General features: G+C 39.3%; 1 protein-coding gene across 5 annotated transcripts in view; it reads right to left on the bottom strand.

Annotated features, from left to right (window-relative positions):
- Nucleotides 1-21,794, bottom strand: part of WT1 (WT1 transcription factor) — an 81,955-nt gene that overhangs the window by 55,977 nt on the left and 4,184 nt on the right. For 2 of the 5 annotated variants that reach the window (XM_053981520.1, XM_053981519.1), the window contains exons 3-5: nt 7,789-8,080; nt 7,000-7,037; nt 6,462-6,593 (exon numbers count right to left, since the gene is read on the bottom strand). The exons of 1 other annotated variant lie outside the window; for it this stretch is intronic. The gene's annotated coding sequence lies outside the window, so the exon portion shown is untranslated. The remainder of the gene's footprint in view (nt 1-6,461; nt 6,594-6,999; nt 7,038-7,788; nt 8,081-21,794) is intronic. 2 more of the 5 variants (XM_053981521.1, XM_053981522.1) reach the window with 2 other exon arrangements.

Raw genomic sequence — 21,794 nt, 5'->3', positions numbered from 1 at the left:
ATGACCCTGATAATTGTTGAATATGAGCAGATAACTTTCACAGAACAGCTCTGCTTTTCTTACTGTGGTCTACTTACCCAAGGAGTACCTTGCACATTTCCCCCATCTCCCAGGGCAGTAAATTAGTTCTAATTGCAGAGGTATGTAGTAAAAGCTATGCTCAGCTTTCTGCAGCATTTGAAGATTTATTTTACAGTTTTAGGTTTTCTCTGGATGCTTAAAATTGGGGGGAGAGGGACCTGAGAGAAAGTGCAGATTTTAGGGATCTATAAAATTACCTCAGTTTAGACAAATAAGTTTTCCTCTGCAACTCAAACAATGGAACTGAAAACTACAGTTCTGTGGGTGACAGCAGAGCCCACTAGAAAAGAGATTCCTTTTTTATTTTTCAGAGTTCTTCTTTTAATTTGAAAAGAATGACAACTTTATCCGCTTAAAGGGGAAAATATGACAGTACAATGAATTATTTTTACTGTACCCTAATTCTAGTTTTGTGAATAAATTTGGAAAAAAATTACCGATAGCAGATACAGAGCAAAATTCTACAGCTCCCCTGACAGCACTGACTTGTGCAAACAGCAGCAACTGTCCAGGATTTCAGATCCCTGTGCTGTGCCTTTAGTCTCTGTGTGGCACTCAGTCATGCTCTAAATCCTCTTTTACAAATATTTTCTTTGTCCTTTTTGTCTCCCCTACGTTGCTGTTCCCCTGCCCCTGCTACAGGCCAGCCTCCACACTAAAATCCACTAAGGAACAGCAGCTGCCCACAGCAGCTCCTCACTCCTTCCAGAGCCAGATCCTTCTGGTAGCTGTGAACTTGACAAACAGCCTGAGGATTTTATCTCTCAACAAAGCTGTTGGGTTGATCCAAGGAAACAATGTTTATCTCAGACTGCAGAACACAACTTGCGTGTCCTGCGCAGAGGGAGGACACTTCACATGTGCTGCTTTTAGCAGTGAGCTAAAAGTGCTTTTACCTGTTCTTGGCAGGGATCTGACACACAGGGGAAATGCTGCTCTCCTGTTCCTCAGTAAGTGCCAGCAAGGAACCACTTCCTCTGACCAAACCCCAGCACCTACACTCTGAACACCACATCTACAATAGAGGTGTAATCAAAATGAAAACTAAATCCACAAACAAAAAGTAGTCACCCAACTCAAGGCCAAGCAGAAGAAGAAAAGACAGGAGAAGGTTTTTGGGCTGGCTGGTTCTTCCCAGAATGCAGCTGTGCATTCCAGCAAACAGCAAGAATGTGGGTTTTTCCACTTATGCTGATCACAAGCTTTGCTACATTCTAGGAAACAGCATTCATCCCCCATGCATTGTGGTTCAACTAGATAGCTTCACAGAATAACACTACTCTACATGAAAGAATGGAAATTAAACAAAGATTCTTTGAAAGGCTTCTAATGTCAGCCAGCATCATAGGGCAGAAAAATTAAGCCACTGTTAAAAACACACATTTCTTTTTCTGGCTGTGCAAGCCTGAATATACTGGGCATATCTGACATGTAGCTTGATGTTGTCTCAGGCTTTCTACTCCCACAGCCAAGTGAAACAGAATCCAGAAGTTTTGCCAAATTTATCACATGTAGTTCTTTATACCAATTTAGTATGATCAGTAATGATCAGCCAAAAAAACCTCCTCAGGTCCTTGTATTGCTGTGTATTCTTCTGTCTCTCCAAAGAGTCACGAAGCGTTGACTTTTCTTGTGCCTCTACTTTTGGCTGAAACCTCCCTGTGTTGTGAACAAAGGGATGCCAACAACAAAGGAACAAAGGAACTTCTGAGGAAGACTCCCCCTGAGCTGCTTCCAGTGGTGCTTGTTAGAGACACCACTAATCCTATAGCTAATAACTGAACCACTGCAAAAGATCCTTGGAACTCCTTCCTTCTGCCAAACAGCACAAAGCTTAAATAGATAGCATCACTATCTGCCTCAAGGGTGCTGCATTAAAAACAGATCCTCCCCTCACCTTTCTGACACAGCAGTGGAGAAAAAGAAGGCAAACATCAAAAATAGGACTTTTGTAGTAGCCAGCTTGTAATGACGTGGCAAAAATGACCAGCGAGGGGTGAGGAGTGACAGGACAATGTGATCTTCAAAGTGTGTGGTTTGTCAAATTCAAGAGTGAGCTCATCACTAGGAAAATGCCCAATCTTCAGTGGCATTTAAATCAATTCTCCCTGTTTTCTAACAATGTTCTAATGTGAAAACAGGCAAAAATTGTGATGAATACTGTGACCTATCTATTGGTATTTGCCCTCAGAGCAAGTGCCTACCTGCTGCACCAGTAGATGGCCCCTTAGCAGGAGTCATTTTAAACTTAGAGCTTTGTCACCTCTGAAAAGTGTTTCATCTTTTAAACATCTACAAAAGTCTCTTTGTACTTGTTCTAGCTCTCATTAATTCTAAGGGGAGCTGGCAAAAGGACTAGTAGAGCTTATATAAATAATGAACAATGAGAAAGAATGGGATATAAAAATAAAATTAATTGCCTCCAAATCTGCCCCATTCTCTTTTTTACCTTTCAATAATGATTACATGTGTCTTCTGCACATTCAAGCATCAGAAAAATATATAAACCATTTTTATGGCATAGAGCAAAAATTTATCTCTGTATTTCAGCTTAGATCTGCAAGAATACACTTAAATTTTAGAAATAGAGCAAGAAAACCAAGACAGTTTTATTCCATGCACAGCAATTACTCCAGCTGTCAGCAAAGTCACTTTTACTGCTAAAGCAAAAGTACAAAACATCAAGTGGATCCCACAAAAACAACACAAGTTTATTTTAGAAGACCACACCTTCTGTTCTGTAGGCCCTTAAGTCAGGCACAAGCAAGAGCAAATTACCAAGCAGAATTAAAGGAAGTGAAAATGCCACGCATTCAAGGCAAAAAGCTAATTTTCTCCTTAGCACTAAGGAGAACCAAAGTTAGTACTGAATTTCAGAAACATTTACAGATCTTCTGCAGCTCTCCCACGATTTGCTGCACAGAGAAATCCTGCTGCCACTGTGGACAACAGGAGTTCTGCTCTCAACTGCAGTGGAAGCCACAACTGTACCCTCTTTTGGTACTCAAACCCACAAACCCAAAATTCAGCCCCCTGTGGTTTGTTTTCAACAACAAGGAGGGGTGGCAACACTTGCTGTAAGGCAGTGAGGTTTTTCTGTAGCTACTGGTTATGCTAAACATTATTTAAACTGATCCATATACTGATTATGCTAAATTTATTTAAACTGAGCTCTCTCAGTCATGAAGGTACCCACATTGCTGGAAATGTCCAACTTCATGTGCTTTATCAGCAGAGAAATGGCAACACCGATTTAATTCTCACAGCTCCAGCAGTCTCATTTTCTTTAAAACAAAACACAAAGATAAAAGCTCAAATTAAAGTCTAAAGTGGATGGTAAAGGTGTTATTAAAAACTCTGCCCAGGATTCTTTTCCAGGTCACACTGATGTAAATACTGTGGATTTCTAAAGTTTCTCTTGGCTTCCTGAAAGGGAGTAAATCCTAGAACAACAGTATGAAAGCTGTTTGAACAGTTTAACTAGTACTTGCTGCAAAAACGTAGATTATATGTGTGATGCATGAAACCAGCAGATTACAGAAAGAAAATCTTATTAAACTCTTTGTCCTCCAAACCCAGGATGAATCCTTATAGCCCATCTCCCATAGAAGCATTGTATGTGAAATGGGGTAATGTATAAACAAAGTGCTTTATCTGGGGTATGACTGGAAGCTCCAGGATTGTAACGTCCTTTAAGATAACATTCCAAACCTATCCTTTTAAGTTTTCAGCCAAGAATTTGTTTTTATAATTTCTTTGCTCTTGGCAAAAGGAAACTATACTTCAGGCTAAGTTCACCCTCTCATTCAATGCCACTACCACTCCCCCATTTTTTTTGCCAAAGACACAAAACAAGTGTTTTGAAACCCAAAACAACAGGGAACAGGCTACAGCTACTCTGTTTAGTGCTTTCTTAATCATATTTACCATGAGACATCACCAGGCAGCTCATTACCAACACAAATAATAATTTTGTTTTATCTCCCACTGGATCTCACCCTGCACTTCCCACTCGGGTGTCCCAGCCACCACGAGCTGATGTGGGAGAAGCCAGCACTGGTGTGGAAAAGGCCTGACTCCTACCCCGGGGCAAGAATGCTCAGGGTTTAGCAGTGCTGTAATTCTGCCACTGCAATATGTCTTGGAAACACAGTACTCCCTTGCCATCACAAGTAACAGATTTAAAGTACTTTTTCACTCCAAGATTTTGGTCTTCTTTCTCACAGACTCAGTTTTAGGAACCCTAAAGGCTTAACTCACTTCTATCCCCCCAAAATCAGCTCTAGGCCACCAAGAGCACCTCTACTTCCCAGTAAACCCTCTCACAATATGCACTATGTGATGAGGTCATTTATTGAGCATGACCAGTAATAAAACCTCAGAAGGGAAATTTTAGGGAGTGTCTGCTTCCCTCTCTACCAGCTGCAGGGATTTTCCAATCACTTTGTACTGCCATAGCAGTATAGGGAAAAAAAAAAAAGCCATTGCAGGGTACATAGAAACTAATGATGAGCAGCTTTGAAGAAATCTCAGTCTCAATTAATTACAAATAATATCACTCTTAATTGCACTCTGTGAAAGAAAAAATATGTTGCAACAATTTTCCCTTTTCCCTGATAGCCACACCTACATCTGACACTAAGTAAACACTATATATCACTACAGAGGCTGAGTCCTCACTTCACTTTGTTGAGCAATAGCAGAGAGAGAATACCTCACTGTAAAACACCCTTTTTTCCATTTAATTTCACATTAATTTAAGCACTGCTGTTCACAAAACTGAAGCACCTTTACAGAAATCCCACAAGCTGAACAAAGGTGTTCTCAGAAATGTTAACAAAACAAGCAGGGAACCAAACAGAAAGTTTTGCAGCAAATTTGAGGTGTGAGGAGGTAAGCCCAGAGCATGGAGTGTGTGTGATTGTGTAAGCCTCATGCTGTTCCTTGTAGTTTCCTGATGGATGAAGCCAAGATTGTGCTCTGCTGAGAGTCAGCATTTGTTTTTTGCAGAAAGAATTGCTGTATTTTGTCTCCTGCCTTTGGGATGCTCAAGGGAGAAAACCCTTCAGTGCAATAGGGACATTATTTTTTTTTCCCCACCTTCATCCCCAAAAACCATTTGGAGTTTTAGGAGAGGGACAAATGCCTCACTTAAATTAAAAAAAAAAAAATCCCTCTCAAACAAGGAAAAGGAAAGGAACATATTACCCACCTGAGACTGAGAGTTCAATAGAGTTTTACCTTTATTCCCCTGACAAATGAAAACAGAGACCAAGGGAGAGCTTGTCCCAGAGTGCTCTGGGAGACTCTGAGGTGGCAAGGAGAAACAGAGACAGGTTCATGACCGCCAGGATCCCTTCCCTGCTCCAGTTAATTCAGAGAAGTGTTGGAATTCACAGCCCTTGCTGAGCCCTCCAGCAGCAGATTTACAGCTTCTGCACATGCTGCTGTAAGAAGCTGTGCTTATTATACTGCTCGTGCTGCCATCCCAGTGTAGGATGTTTAAAATGCTCCTTTACCCTGCAAAAAGTTACATTCTGGTCTCTTACTCAGCCTCTGAATTCAAAGGCCTTCCCCAGAGCTCAAGTAATTTCACCTGGTATCAGCAGTGATATCAGCAGCTCAGGAATTTAAGCACATCCATTCAAAATCTTGAATCTCTTTAAAAACACTTAACTAAATTATGATGTGTTTGTTAAATTTTGCATGCCAAACCAAAATAAACCCCTGCCTTAGAAGAGCCATCCAACCCAAGTTGGAATTTCCATGGGAAAAAAATCATGCAAAGCCTTTTAATGAGAATGTGGAAGGTTAGACAATTGGATTTAGAAATACTAAAGGAACAAGAACTTTACCTTATGTGTGTATCAACAAGTGAACAAAGACTGATATGTGCAATTAACAATAATCTTCAAAGTGAAGGCCTAGAATCAAAGAATAAATTGTTTTTCTTCTGGAACTAGCAATTAGCAAAACCAAGGTCAGAAAATTTCCTGAAAATAAATGTATTAGCCTTTTCCTGCTGTTTTCCCCCATTGTTTTTTTGATCAGTATTTACTAAAAACTCAACGTGCTCAGGACTCAAGTGTTTGGTCTACAGCTCAGCACTGGAGAGGCACAGACACAGCATCAGAACACCCTGGGCCAATCACTTTTTTCATGCTTTACAGCCATTTATAAATGGATTTTTAAAAAGAAACAAACCCACCTCTTTATTTTGGAAGGCTGAACCAACAGCTTTGTTTTGGGCAAGTTTCCACTGCGTGTTCAAATATAAAATGATAATACAGGCTTAATGGGCAAGTGAATTACAACCATTGTAAAAAAATGAACAAATTTTACTGAGTGAGTGTTTTTATATACAGAACATTTCAACTCACATCCCAGTAATATTCTGGTCTTCACAGAATCACAGGGTGGTTGAGTTAGAAGGGACATCTGGAGGTTCTCTGGTCCAGCCTCCTGCTCAAGCAGGTTCATCTAGAACTGGTTAGCTGGGGCTGACCATTCTCCTAAATTCAAGAGGAAACAACAAAAATTGTTTGTGGGATTTCTTACTGTTAGGTTTTTGTTGTTTTGTTGTTTTTTTTTTTTTTAAGTTGTTAATCTCATTGCTCTTAGAAATGTGGAAATGATATAAATATGTTGATTTCTTTGTATCTGCTTTGTACAGCTCTTTGGAAGTACTGGGCAGATAGTCATATCATCAGAGCTTTAATTTCTAGCAGTGATCTCTGCTAGAATTCCCTTCAGGACTATATCAGAATTTGGATTCCTTGTTTGCCACCAATACTCTTTCATATTGGTAGCATAGAAAGAGAAATGAAAAAAAAAAAGGGTGTAGACAGAGCTGAAGAGATTTTGAACTTGATTGTGTTTTCAAAGTTGTATATTTTAACAACCTGTTATTTTAAAAACCTTTGAAATCCAGAGCATGCATCCTCATTGGTTAAAGGCTTAAATTTAAAAAAAAGTATGTTCCTCATTGACTGTAATTTTGTCTCCTAACAAAAATCATTCAACAAACATAGGTTAGAACAACTCCTTTACTACCTCCTCAGTATTTCTACAAGAGAATATAAAACTTTCTAAGTCAAGGTGTACAGGGTCAACTTAATCTTACAAATAATCTTTGCAGTGTGTGAGAGATTCTCCAGCAGCTTCAGCTCTGGAGTTTAAAAGAGTTATCAGAGCTAAAAAGCAGGATTACAGTTATCAGCCAGGTATTTCAGTTTTAAGAGACGGACTATTGATCAACACAGAGATAAAGCTAATCTGAGTAAGCACCACATGAAAGATTTCCAGTCCAACCAATAAGAGACCAAAGTGTTAGTTCAGAGAAGGCATTTTTTTGTACATTTAATCACACTGTCCATCAAATAGAAAATAGATAAAAGCTGTATGCAAAAAAGTTAATTTTAAAAAAATCTGTACATCCTTCTCATCACAGGAAGGAATCAGAATTTATTTTAGCTCTCATGATAAAATACTAACAAACTAGCCATCTCAAATACACTGTTCAGGGCTTGGAAAAGGGAATTTGAAACAAAACTAAACAGAAAGATTCAGATGGGAATGGTATACTCACTTGGATCCAAGTCAAAGTGAGCTGTAAGTGATAAATCCTTTGTATATGTGCATAATTCTTTATATGGATGCTCTTCTGGTATTACAAATTGTTTACTGTTTTACTTGTTCTAGACTTACCTGTTTATTTTCCCTGTTAAATGGTTTCACCCTTCAAGCTTAGCATAACTGTTCACATGCAACATTTTAGAAAAGCTGCTTTAGTGCCTCCTGCTCTGAAGAAAACAGAGCAGTTCAAAAATTCACTCTATGGTCAATAGGTATCAGTGACCTGGGTGGCTGCTTTTCCTTTTCACACTGGGTACAGAACTTTCACTTTGGTAGGAGGAATACTCTGGTCTCCTGGAACTCAGAGAGGATCACAGCTACCCCTCCTGTGGAAACATATGGGCTCTTCCTCTTTTAGTTTACTCTAAAATAAAAGAAAAAGAAAATAAAAGTTGTTTTGAGGGCAAATTTGTAATTAGTAGACTGAAAGCAACCAGGTGATATGCCCATTATAATATATTGTAGCAGGTATTTAAGATGTGTTTTTAAATCAGTTTGACCATAGTCCAAACAAGAGAAAGGATTTTGTGTCACCACAGCAAGGGCTGACTGCAGTTATGCCATTTTGAAAATCTCTCCACTGATAAACAGCTCTGCTTGTTTTTAAAGCTCTGTTTACTTATGTCTTCGTGGAACTGGCCCAGCATTTCCTAAGTATATTTTAAGCTATTTTTGTTACTGTTATTTCACAGGCATTTTCTTCCAGGGTACATCTTTTGTTTCCACAGAAATAGCACCAACTCCTTTTGTAGTCCCTGTGTTTTCTGGGGACACCAAAGGCAGCTGTTATCTGCCATGGCCTGTTTCTGTGCCTCTGCTGGGGTATGGACAGAGTGTGCTGCAGGACAAACATCTTTCCAAATTAAGCTCCTATCTCCCTGCTTTAGGTAGTGTTGTTTAGTAAGTGAGAACATGAATAACTCAGGGACCATGTATGGCTGCTTCTGCTGTACTCTCCATGGTTTGCAAATAAAATCTGAAAGGCCGTCTAAACAGTTTACAGTCTGGAGATGTGCAAGTGTTGAGGAAAACACTCCCAAATTTGTGTTTTAAGAGAATCTACGCCCTTTATTCTTAGCCCAAAAACACAGGGAGTGGGTTGGGGGTGTGCACAATACACTGCATCCCCAAATATCTAACACACTGCATTTTCAAATATCTAACACACTGCATCCCCAAATATCAAATACACTGCATCCCCAAATATCAAATACACTGCATCCCCAAATATCTAACACACTGCATCCCCAAATATCAAATACACTGCATCCCCAAATATCAAATACACTGCATCCCCAAATATCTAACACACTGCATCCCCAGATATCTAACACACTGCATCCCCAAATATCTAACACACTGCATTCCCAGATATCTAACACACTGCATTCCCAAATAATTAACACACTGCATCCCCAAATATCTACCACACTGCATTTTCAAATATCTAACACACTGCATTCTCAAAAATCTAATTTAAACCTTAGTGATACAGTCCTTTGAATAACACAGACAGAAGCTGATCCTTTTAAACTAACCCAGGTAAATCCTGAACGGATAAAGATCATTTGTCTATGAACAGTTTGGATTTTAAAAGGTGTTGAAGTCATATGTATGAGTCCCTTCCTGGTTTTTAAGTAAAACACACCTTCTCAAGGTATTTGAGGAACTTTCTAAAAGAATCCTTACACATAATCTAATAAATGCTACTGTGGCTAATTCAGGAACACATTCAGTCCACCACAGTGGGACCTCAGGAGCTGTGACAAGAGGTAAAAAATAGAGCATCCAAAAATCCAGTTTGTGTAATATACAACTCTACAACCTGAAGTCTCAAATACTTATCTTTAAATGTTGTTTTATGCTATTGTCACCAGCACGACATATGAAAATATGGCTTACACTTGGTATTCTAATTTCTGTGAGCCATTCTTACAGATGTGATTATTCCTATTGGCTTCTGTATAAAGCCAAATCATATTAGAATGCACTTGGTATTCAAATTTCTGTGAACCATTCTTACAGCTGTGATTATTCCTATTGGATTCTGTATAAAGCCAAATCATAAGAAGTCCCTTTAAGATAAAACCATGACTCTGAATGTAGCACTGCTATTCCAGCTTTATGGCCCATGATAAACTACTTTCTCCAAGACAGGATTTGCCATTTGTAGATCAACCACTAGAGATGAAAATAACCTTTCTGATAATAATTCATCACTTCTCTAACTTAGGTAGACTGTACCTTTCTTTTACATACAAAGCCTGCTCATTTTTAATCTAAACAAATTCGCAGGGAGGAATTGAAAATTTTACTTCTTTGTTGCCTTTTTGTTTTTTTAATCTGCAGTAAGCTAAACACAGATGTCTCCAAAAGCACGAGGCTGGTGATGAGACATGACAATTTTCTTATTTGGAGAAATCTAATTGTAAGTAGAGCCATCCTTTTCCCAAAGTGCTCGCAGATTTACAGCTTCGAAGCGGTGCAGCTGGATTTGGGTTTCCCTGTCTCCCAGCCTGCACCCTGACAAATCACCCCTGCCTGCTGGGACTGATAATCCTGAGGAGCTGCAGGCCCTGGGCTCCCATCCCTGCCAATGCAATATTCAACAGCCAGTCCTCTCCCAGGCTCAGCTCAGCTCTCTGCCCGACTATCTGCACCTCAGTTACCCCTCTGAAGCAATTTCCTGCCTCTTTCAGGCTCATTTCTCAACTCCCAGGTAACAAATCTGCAACCTGCTTACAACTGGGTGAGTTTAGTCCAGGCTCTTCCAAGGCAGCTGCATAATCTGAGCCACTCTGCTGCAGCTGTTGTTGAACAGAAGTTATCTCTAAACTGCAGACAAAATCCTTCGATATTTACAAAAGCTACTATGCAAAATATCAAAATATTCTGAATTACACTGTGCTTATTGTTTTCACTGGGACCTTACTGTTTGCTCAGTCCTCACTGTGAGAAACCCACAGCTGCATTTTGCATCTGACTGGGAAAGAATTTAAAACTTGAACGTTCTGATCACAAATTTCTCATTGCCAAGTAAATGTCACCATGAATTTAATGAATAAAAATTGTATCTGCTTAGGATTGAAACTGACTTCATGACTGGCAACATCAGGGCTTTTTTATAATAGGCCTGGGGGAAAAGCTGGCATTGTAGTTGTGCACAATTAATCACTTTTGCTTGCCCATATGGTATCACGTAACCAGAAAAGGTTTCCAGAAAGAAAAAGAAAGTTTCCAGAATACAGCATTTGCAAGACTATTAGGCAAGCTTCTCCACTGTTGCAAGCAGACACAGCCAAACCAGGCACAATGAAGTTGACAATGAGATCAAAATTAATCGAATGTTTGCTTAGATTGCATTTGTTTTTACAGATATTGCCCTGAGGAAAAGGGCTGGGACTCAGCGTGGTATCCTCCACTCCTCCACCAGCAGAGGCCCAGTGGGACTCCAGGCTCTGGAATGGATTTTTTGCAACTACCTAAGGTCACTGGGTTTGGAAAGACTCTTGAACCATAAGTGATGGTCAGGGACCACCAAGTGGGCTGTGGAAACCTTAGAAGAAGAAAACACTGACATGAACCCGAGCATCTCTTGTGGATTCTTCCTTTCAGTGGTAAAACAAGTGAACAGGGATCCAAATTAGAAATACATTACCTATGTTGATTAGAAGATTAATCGTACAGTAAATGACAGAGAATCTTGGTTTAATTTCTCTGCAACTCCAGTTCTAGCATCCAGCAGAGGAAATAAAAACATAATGCAGTAATGAAACACTAAGTTAGAATCACCCAACCACCAGCTGAGTAAAATACTCATTTTTAAAATTCTTGAAAACAGAAACCCTGAAAAGAAAGTGTACCCTGGTTGGAAAAGGTATGCTCTGATCATGAACATAAGCTGTGAAGCCTATGTAGAATTAAAGTCTCAACATGTAAAAGAAAAGGAATTCAGCAATTTTAATGCAATATATAAATAATAAGATATTTATTATAGGCCACTGGAGTATGATGTCCTGTGACAGACAAAAAATTTCTCAGCCAAGAAAAGAAGGTAGAACGATAACCATTTACAGGCTGCAAAAAAAAAGCTACAGAACACTGTCAATTGATAATTTCAAAAAGGTTAAGACAAATATATATATATACACACTACACACATCCTTAGCAGCAGCACATTGCAGAGGTATTTCAGCTATCTCCACATCAAATCAAGCTTGATAAAACAATGACATATCACACGATATCTGCACTCTGCTTGGAGAGAACAAATGCTCTACCTATGATCTTTAATATTACACCTTCTTCAAAACCATCTGCCATTCAGGACACTTGAAAATATTTGTATAGTTCCTCTCACATTGTTGATCTAAGAGCTTTTCAACATCTAAACTGCAGAAAGGAAGCTCCAGCACGTGGCTTGACCCAAAACCTCAAAAGAGGAGTGTAAAATAAACAAACCTCAATAAGAGAGAGAAGGTATGCATGAGAGCAAGGCTAGCTTTCCAAAGGAACTCATTGCCATTTTAGTATGATAAATTATCAATGTCAAACTGACACCTCTGTAAATAAGCTCTTCAAAATGCATTAGAGACACATAAACAAGTAATGAGCTCTTTTTGAAACTCTTTTTGTTCAGTCTGAAGTAAACACAGAACAACTAACTTGCATGCTCGAAGTGAAAGAATGAGGAGTTCCAGGCTGCACCAGCTCCCTCCTTCCTCTTCATTTCAAAATTTTGTCCACAAAGCAGAGATCTGTAGTGGTCACCTGTGAAAATCCACCCCCATGGCCAGGGCTGGACAGCCCCAGCAGAAGGGCAGCTTGCAGCACAACACAGCTGATGGGTTACCTCTGCATTCATGCTCAGGGGCTGTTCTTTGAGGCACTAGAAACACTAAAGCACTCAAACACTAAAGCACCAATTGTGATGTCCTCTCCCTTGATTACCCCACCAGGAGCCCCAGTTTGGTGACACCATCTGCACTCACCGAGTGCTTTGGCATGATCTCGTCCAAGACCTCTCTCCAGCTTGACCAACAGCCTGAGCCCAAAGCTAGGTTAAGGCACCAGAGGTGAACATATCTCCTTTGATCCAAGCCTTTCAAGCCCTGGCTCACTGCTGTTTCCTGGCTGTAGAGCTCTTGCTGCTCAGAAAAGAAGGAGGAAGATGGTTTCTCTGCTGGTCATGAGACAGAACCCATCTGGAAGTGAAAGGAAAGAGTTTCATGCTTCACTGGATGCAAAACTCCTTCACTCTTCCAAGAAAATCTTATTTCTATCTTTTTTGTCCTCAGTCTGTTTCTTTAGAGCTGGCCAGTCTATATGGTGCTTTATATGTATGTGTTGTACCAAGGGGCCTGGAGGCAGTAAAAGTACTACTCAAACAGAAAATTGTATCCAAAAATACAGGTGAAGTCAAGCAAGGGCATTAATCACAAATAATATCTTCTACTATCTCAGCTCTGCTGAGATAAGCTTACAAATCAGGTAAGGCCAGAAAATAAGATATGGTGACAACCTGTAAGTTTTGTTTGTACCAACCCATCAATTCAGAAAAGTATTGAGAAGTTTGCAAACAAATGCAGGCTGCGATGCCATATCCAGTCACAGCACAATAAAAGAATGATCCTGGTTTGGCTATCACAAAGTATCAGTGCCTTGATTCAGATTCATCAATTGCCATAGAAATTAAGGTTTCCTCTTCTTCTGGTAAAAAAAAAAAACACTTAGTGGGGCATAGATTTGAAGCAGCCAGAGTCATTACCTGGTTTGAACTCCCACATAGCTCAGACCATTAAATTACACCAAGGTATCTCTGATTTAGTCTCAAAATTCTGGACATCAAACACAAAAGAAATTTTAGCTCACAGTAACAATCTCCAGCAGATTCCCATTTTTGGTGAACAATAGCAAGACTCAATAACATAATTTTCTGCCCAAGAAAACCTTATGGCAATTGATAAATATTTGAGAAAGCTAAACCATTTCTCCACCATTTAACAAATATGGAAAGTGAAACTCCAAAGCATGAAAGTTAGGCACGGGGAAATTAATCTGTAACTAAAGCCAAGCAAAATTTATATGCACTAATGAAAGTCTGCAAAGTGGGGTTTAAATGAGATTTGAGTGCCATGCAGGCTTGCTGCCTGGGCCTTCAGCTTACCCAAGCCACTATAAAGTGAACATAAAATAAAGAATTTCTGGGTCTTATCACCTTTTTGCTTTTACAGAGGAAAGCTACTGCTTATTTTTATTTACCTTTATTTGCCTTGTATTCCTATAGAGGAGCAGCCAAAGGTGGTAAAGAAAAAGGTAGATTTTTTTTCACAGAAGAAACTACTGAAGTTAGAGAAAGCAAATCTTCTGTTCCATGGAAGGCTCCACATGCCTGTCTAACCCAGCCATATTTCTGGGGTTAAATGATGCAAAGATAAAAAGCTGACTTCGTGAAACAAAGGTAAATAGCAACCCAGATGCTCTCATTCATATTCTGAAGTTATTGCCATCAGCTCTGTGACCAACACATTTCACAGCTTGTGAATTTCCAACAATCATAAATTAGGGCAGTAAGAGAGCACCAAGTACAGTCCTATAAACCTTTGGAAGGGTTTGCTTTATTTATATTCCAGTTGGGGACACTACCAATGCTCTAAAGTTTATAAAAGTATTGGAATCCAGTAGAATCCAGTCCTCAAATCATTCATTTTATATTTCAGATGGCCTGGATTATAACTATGTATTTGCACTGTTCCACAAGTTCACATGCAAGGTAAGGAACTATGATTTATTTTTTTGTCATTCTTCCAAGCAGAACTAGGTCCACCAGGTGCAAAAAAAACTGTGCAAGCTTCACATAAAACAAGATCATGTCTCCAAGGAAGTGGAATAACCCTTCCTTTTCAGAGGCTCCATTTAGCCCTGTTAGCTTTTACAGGTCAGCAAAGTAACAGAAATTAAAAAAAAATATTAAAATCTGAAAAAAAGTTCCTAAGGTCACTGAATTTGGTTCTGAAGGCATGATCAGCTATACACAACAGCTAAATGCTAAACTAATATACAGATTCCTTTTTAGAGGAGCTTGTGTTTCTAGGTGAGATGCACTGATGAGGCATGGGAGGGAGAACCTTGTAAAGTTGCCCCATAAACATTACTCCCTAACTTTTTGTGTTTTAAGTCCTTTGTGACACCCATGACTTTCCAGCATCCAGCACTGGCACTCACCATACATTCATTTCATACAACCTTTTTTCTAGGAAAGGTTATATTTAATGATGTTAAACTGCATTGAAAATATTTGTGACATCTGTCAAATTAATTTTAAAAAATTCATTAGGGTCAGTGTAACTGCAATAAATAGAAAATTAATAGCATGGGGATTCTTTTAAGGTTACCTTAACATAACATTCAGGATCTGTCTGAATCTGACAAAATCCAGGGAACTGGCTACAGCCACAATTTGTCCTTAAATTCTTTGTGCCTACATAGGAAAGGTGCTAAACAATCCATATTTTTTATTCACAGTGCTCCACGTGCTGGAGTAGAGCAAGTAGTTTGAGAATTAAACCTTGAATTTAGGCAGTTCAGCTTCATTTGGCTTTACAGCTCTCCTAAGGCAAGTTACTCTTTTGATCCATTTTTATAAATTCTGGAAAACGACATTTAAATCTTCCCACAGGTGTTTGGAGGAAGAGCTATCATCCATTGATGGTGTAAAATGCTGATCCTTGTGCACAGAAGGACACAGAGCCTGGCAAAATCCTATTGCTCTCCATGCTGCTGGCAGTGCCTCCTGGGACATGCCAGAACAAGGGTTTAAATCTAAACATCACTTTGGGAGTTCACTCCTTTCCCTTCCTGCATTCCCTGCTTTCCCCTCGTGACACTGTGTCTCAGAAATCCACCTTCTCCTGCTTCAGAGAAAAGGACATAGCAAAATTTGGATTTCTGCACTGCAACAGTTAGGATCACTGGAGAATGACATTTTCTCATCTGTATTTTGGGTTCAAAATATTAAAATATGGAGACAAATTAAATCACATTAAAAATTAAATCTAGGATAGTTTTGAAATTTGTCAAGTCAATTACTTCATCTAAAAAAGCCCAAATGCAGAGCTTTAATTTGGAATGTATGTGCCAAGTACAGCTCATAGCTCAGTATTTTTAAAACAATATACCAGGGACTTTAAGGACATATGACTGAATCCTGTATCTTTTAGCTAAATTGAAAACAGGCAGCCAGGTGAAATCCTCATTTCCAACTTGACATCTGAGTCTTTTCCCAGTTGGGCAGGAGAAGCTATTCTCACAGGGCTTTTAAGCACATCTTTAAATTGCAATTTCGTTAGTTAGATCTGAGTGACAAGAAAGATGAATCATGTCTCAGAATTTATTCAGCATTGCTAATTAAACTCATTCCTGGAGGCCTGGGAAGCACTAAACCACTGGAGTGTAACAGTGAAAATTAGTGATTTGAATAGAAGAATCATGAACTTTGGAAAAGAAAACATTACCCATCGGTGGAGCTCACGAAATAGCCTCTTACAGAAACTAAATAAGATTAATGAAGGTGAAGTCAAGAAAAACAACAGCTTTTAAAAGTCCTCATGTCTTATTTTCTAAAGAACACAAAATAGACTCAGTGCCACTAAAAACCCTTAACATGCACATTTAACAGGAAAATAGGGAAGCAAGTTTTTATAGGCCTCACCTTACTACAGTGCACAGAAAAAAAAAAATTCTTTCCAACAAAAATTATTAAAAAACAATTCAAAAGAAAATAACCTTCAAGTATTTCCAAGTATTTGGGTCCAGATCCCAACCTTTCAAATTTTGTCATACTTCAAACTGTTATGATAGGTGTTTCAGTGCTGCCATAAATGTTTATTCCCAGTGAAAGAACTATGCATAAATATTCCTGCTGAATAGTCTGGAGACTCGTACACCCAGCACACAGCCCTTGAGGGTCCAGTCTTTCACTTTGCAACAAACAAAGCACAGATATGACAATAAAAATCTGTCAGGATAACGGAGCTACTGCATCTGGAAATCCATGCAGAAACACAGCAAAGAGGAAGCCTCGAAATCAAAGTCATTGGTGAAATGTTAAATTGATGCAGGGGTTACTCTCCTGGTGGGAAGGCCAGGGCTTCTAAGCTTGGACCTCAGTGGGCCCAAGGAGCCATGGAAGACTGTGATTACTTAGCACAGTGCTTGCTGTGAAGCCTGGTATCACTCCCAGATCATGCCAGAACATCCATGCAAATGTAAATCCCAGAGCTGTCAGAGGGAGCCTGACTATCACTGCTGAGATTGGAACTGAACTGCTGTAACTGGAAGAGTGGGGTGAGACTTGCCCTCTGCTGCACTAGAAATGAATAGAGAAATGCATGCATAAAGAGCTGTAGAACACACATGTAATAAAACACATTCCAGGACTTCAAAGCTTCCCTGCAAATCCCAGGCCTCTATCATGTTCATTTTTTAAAAAGGGGGAGGAAAAATAACCATGTGAATTTTTTTAGTAATAAACAGACTTTTTAGAGGATTTCATCCAGTTGGCTGGATTATTCTGGTTTTTATAATGCTACATTGGGTCTTCAGTGGTCAGAGACCCCATCCATTTAGCAAGCACTTGTAAGTTCCAAGAGTAAAACACAGCAACCACAGTTCTCACAACATACCTTCAGAGAAAATGTGACTTTGCCAACAGCATGATCAGTCTGTGGTTGGCCCAGGGTTGTGGCTGGTTGTAGCTGTCATTCTCTTCAGCAAATTCATATAATTTGCAATTGAGCCATGCCCTGATAAATTCCTCATGCTTCTCACAGGAGTTTCTCAGACCTGGAGTCCTCTGTTACAGCATTGCCAGTGCTGGAATCCAGCTGTTCTGCATGTACAGGCATTTAGTCTGCCCACTATAGCATTTATGAATCTGTACACTCAGAAGCCTATTACTTAGAAGCAATTCATCTCTAAGAACAAAAGAAAAAGCTCTTTAAAAAAAAAAAGAAATGTATCCAGCTTACCAAAAGGGCTCAGCCTTAGATGTAAAACCACGCTGACACCTGAAACCGCAGCCCAAACCCCATCACCTCCATGACAAGGATATTGGAGCAATAAAAGTGCATCAGCTCTTGAAATCCTGCACTGTTTGGTGACCTGCTCCAGAGAGGTTCTGCAGAGATCCATTACCTCTGGAGGTTATGGGCTGGACCGAGCAGCAAAACACAGAAATGTGATCTCTGTCAGCCTTCACACGACACTTACAAAACTAACACACGCTGCGACATAACTGATGACTCTCGCTCAAACCCACCGGGTGACTGAACATGCACAGCCCCATAATTGCTCTTTAAGCAGAGAGTTTTCTTGATGATTTGGAAAGTGGGAGACCAAATGTAGAACTCCACCAATACACCAGGCAACTGACAGAAAATCCAGCCAAATGCTAACAGGAGGAAATTTTTTTTTAAAAAAAAAGCTGTTTCTATTAAAGCTCTCTTTGAGTGCAGAGTTCTGAGTTTGTAAGAACATCCCTCTCTGTGTTATTTACATTCAAAGGTACTCATCAGTGCAAATTACCCCTGACCATGGCTATTCAGAGAAATGCTCGCTTTTCAAAATGCCAATATCAGGAATATGAGATTTGAAAGGAAAATGTCAATTGGAACAAAACTGAAACTGTCCAGTATCACTCCTCAGCATCTAGCCATGCTATGAACAATATCAAATTCAGCAGCAGCAAGAAGTAAGCAAAGCTTCCTTGAAGATGATTTTGTGGTTGCCTGATTCCATGATCCTCATGGTTTCCTGAAGGTATTTCTTAGACAAGAAGGACAACAGGATACAGTAAACTTAAAAAAAAAGAAGACTATGAAGAGTAGTGCCTATTCCCAAGTCATGTAAGCAAGACATAGCTCATTAAAAAAAAGAGATTTATCACAAAAATTAACTCTTCAGAAAATGAAGATAAAAAATATAATTATACATTACCTATTTGAAATACATGGGTCATATATTTATTGTAACTTAAAGTTTAATTACAAACCTCACAGTGCATTTAAATGGTTAAGAATTTTCTGAACCATTCTTTTCCCTAAGAAAAGATGTTCTCAAGTTGCAGCTCTCCTGAAAAAATAGCTTTCCAGCATTTGAGTACTTTTAAAGAAAGTATTTCCAGCCCAGCAGCACATTAGTATGTCCTTGAGGACAGAGCAGGAGAAATACATATCACGTATCACTGTGCTTTTAGAATTAAAGAGCAAGGGAGAATACAATGGTAGTGTAGCTCCTAGTGAGAGGTGGATTCTCCAGCAGCAGAAAGCTGCCCTGGTTTAGAGCAGATTCAGGTTCAGAGATCCCTCTGCTCTCTTGTGAGCGTTTCATACAATAGTAGCACACTGTACTCGGGGTACCTTAGAGAGGGGTATATCCTTCAAAACCTTGAGACAACTTCTGGGGCCTTTAGCACAAAGAGGGGCAGAGCCACAGAGAAATGACTGGAAGCCTGAAAAGATCTCTTCACGAGCAGAGACAAGCATGAAGAGAACCATTGTTGACCAAGGGGGTATTCAGCAGAGGCACACAGAGAAAACAGGCACTCAATATTTAGTCTGAGTTATACCTGACTTCTAATGAAACTGAAGTGTAACAGCACATCATTAACTGCTGGAATCCCTGGCTTTACTAGGGCTGGAAGTGGAACTTAAAACACTGCAAAGACAAGCTTCCCACTCATTTTGGAATGGATGTCTCTCAATACTCCTCACAGAACATCTCTCACTCTTTAATAAAATTGTAATTGAAAACACTATAAAAACAGTGTGATTCAATGGGTCAGCTACAGACCTCTTACGATTACACTTCGGTAATCAATGACAGATTATAAAAACATTCAATGTTCTATTAGAGAAGGAAATTATGCTTACATTTCATGGCATGTCAAACAGTGGCTGAGAAGAGACAATGAAGAACCTTTCCACTCCTCTTCCCCTGCCTTTCCTGGACAAGTTGTTCTGACAGGCTGTTTTGGAGCTCCATCCATCATCCTCCAAGTGATCCCCCAACAGCCAGGATCAGATGCAGCATACCAAACTACATGACACATCATGACACACTCCTGTGTGACCATCCTAATGCACTTGCAAAACTGCAGGCACTTACAGAACACATTAATAAAGTTTTCTTTGGAGACTTCCTCTTCAAATTTAAGATTACACACTGTGTTTACAGTGGAGACGGTCACCAGAATGGAATTTGACTATCTTAGCCATTTGAAAAAAATATTGCTATATCTTGGACTTTTAATAAGGTTTCCACAGATTTTATATGGGTCAAAGGGAGGGAAAGTGCTTCTAAGATACTTTTAAGATAACACTTCCATTCCACTTAGAATGGAAACTGCCTTTTTGACACCTAAAGCTGCCGAGCTCTTGATCTGCTTTTCCTCAGGTAGAGAATCCATTAAGTGATGAACAACTTCTCAAGCAGGGTAACGAGCTCTTTACATTTTATGCACACAGCCTCAGATTTTTCCAGCTACTTGGAGCATTTTTAATTCATGAATCAGCCACGAGCCCTTGACTGTGAGAACCACAGGGTTCTGTACAGAGATGTGAAGGCAAAGCACACTGAGCTCTCCTGAGCCAGTTTGTGGATTTGGGGGAATTATTCTGGCACCTGAGGGAGGTGTTACAGAGTTTTGTGAATTTTTTTTTCAGGATGCTTTGAGGAGCACATTGACAGAAGCCCTCAAATTTCTTGTAAGTACCATTCTTCTGAAATTCATTTAAAAAAGAAATAAAATCCAGAACTTCCTGTCTTGCCTGCTCTAACAGCAACATTTTCTCTAAGATCATCACCAGATTAATATAATGTTTTTTTTACTTTTTGGTCTAATCAGACAGGCTAGACTTTGTTTTGAGACAATGTTTAGTTTGTAATGCAAAGTGCTCATTGAAAGATGTTTCTGTTTTCTCTGTTTGTAAGGTTTTCCAGAGTCTTTGGAGCTGTGTTTCACCCAGGAACAGGCTGTTAAAGGACCCACCACAACACAGGTTACAGGAAAGCAATGCCAGCCACAGTGCAACTCCACACCAAACACTCTGTGTGCGACTTGGCAGAAGGGTTTTCCCAAGAATTAAAGCTAAACTCCATTCTTTTCATGGGTTTGTCTTTTTTTTTTTTTTTTTTTTCCCTAGGAGGGACTAGAGAAAGTTGCTAGGAATAAATACATGTTTAGATAGCATGCCCTATTTGACCAAAAGTATAATTTCTCAGTTACAAAGGAAGCACAGAACATTCTTTAACTTTGCATTTTCATCACTGAATCAGAGATGGTTAAAAAAAGATAATTCCTAAATAAACTGGAAAAAAATGAAATGCCTAAAAAACAGTGCAAGGATGACATTTTTTCCAAAATGAACTCCATAGCAAAAGGAGCAAAATTCTCCCCTTAAAAACCCAAGCATCAAGTTCTTTCTCAAAAGTTTGGAATAACTTCCCCATGCATTCTTCTTCTTATGAGACTGATACTTAATAAATCGTATTCATTTGTTTGTGCTTGTTTTCACTGGAGACCTGGAAAGGCCAAAGCTCATTTGGTTTGTGCAGACCCAAAGGGAGACCACAGCGTTTACCCAGAACAGAAATCAATTTTCCTTATTCCAGTGCAGCATGTTGGTCGTTGTATTGTCATTACCAGATAAGAAATAATTTCTTATACTGTTCCCGCCCCAAACCACCACACACTGCAATATCTGAAATATAAAGGTACTGGTTTTAAGTATCATAATTGTCATTTTGGTTAAAGAGCTTGGAGACTCCTGGAGGAAGCATAGCAAAGATAAGGAAAGACCAGAAGGATAACTAAAAATCTGTAAGGAAGATGATGTTTTGTAGAGTGTGCGACAGGAATCATGCGAAAATCATTCCACAGAAATGTTAGAAACCTCTGAGAAATAACAAAGTCATTTAAATGCAGTCTCAGTTTAAATGTGAATTTGCACATGATAGATGTGATTTTATACATATCTATATATAACCCATAAACCAGTGGATAATGTACAGAAATGATA

Source organism: Vidua macroura, chromosome 6 (assembly GCF_024509145.1).
Source record: "Vidua macroura isolate BioBank_ID:100142 chromosome 6, ASM2450914v1, whole genome shotgun sequence".
NCBI classification, from domain to species: Eukaryota; Metazoa; Chordata; class Aves; order Passeriformes; family Viduidae; genus Vidua; species Vidua macroura.
Note: the sequence above shows the minus strand (reverse complement) of the source record. Positions and strands in the feature narration are given on the sequence as shown.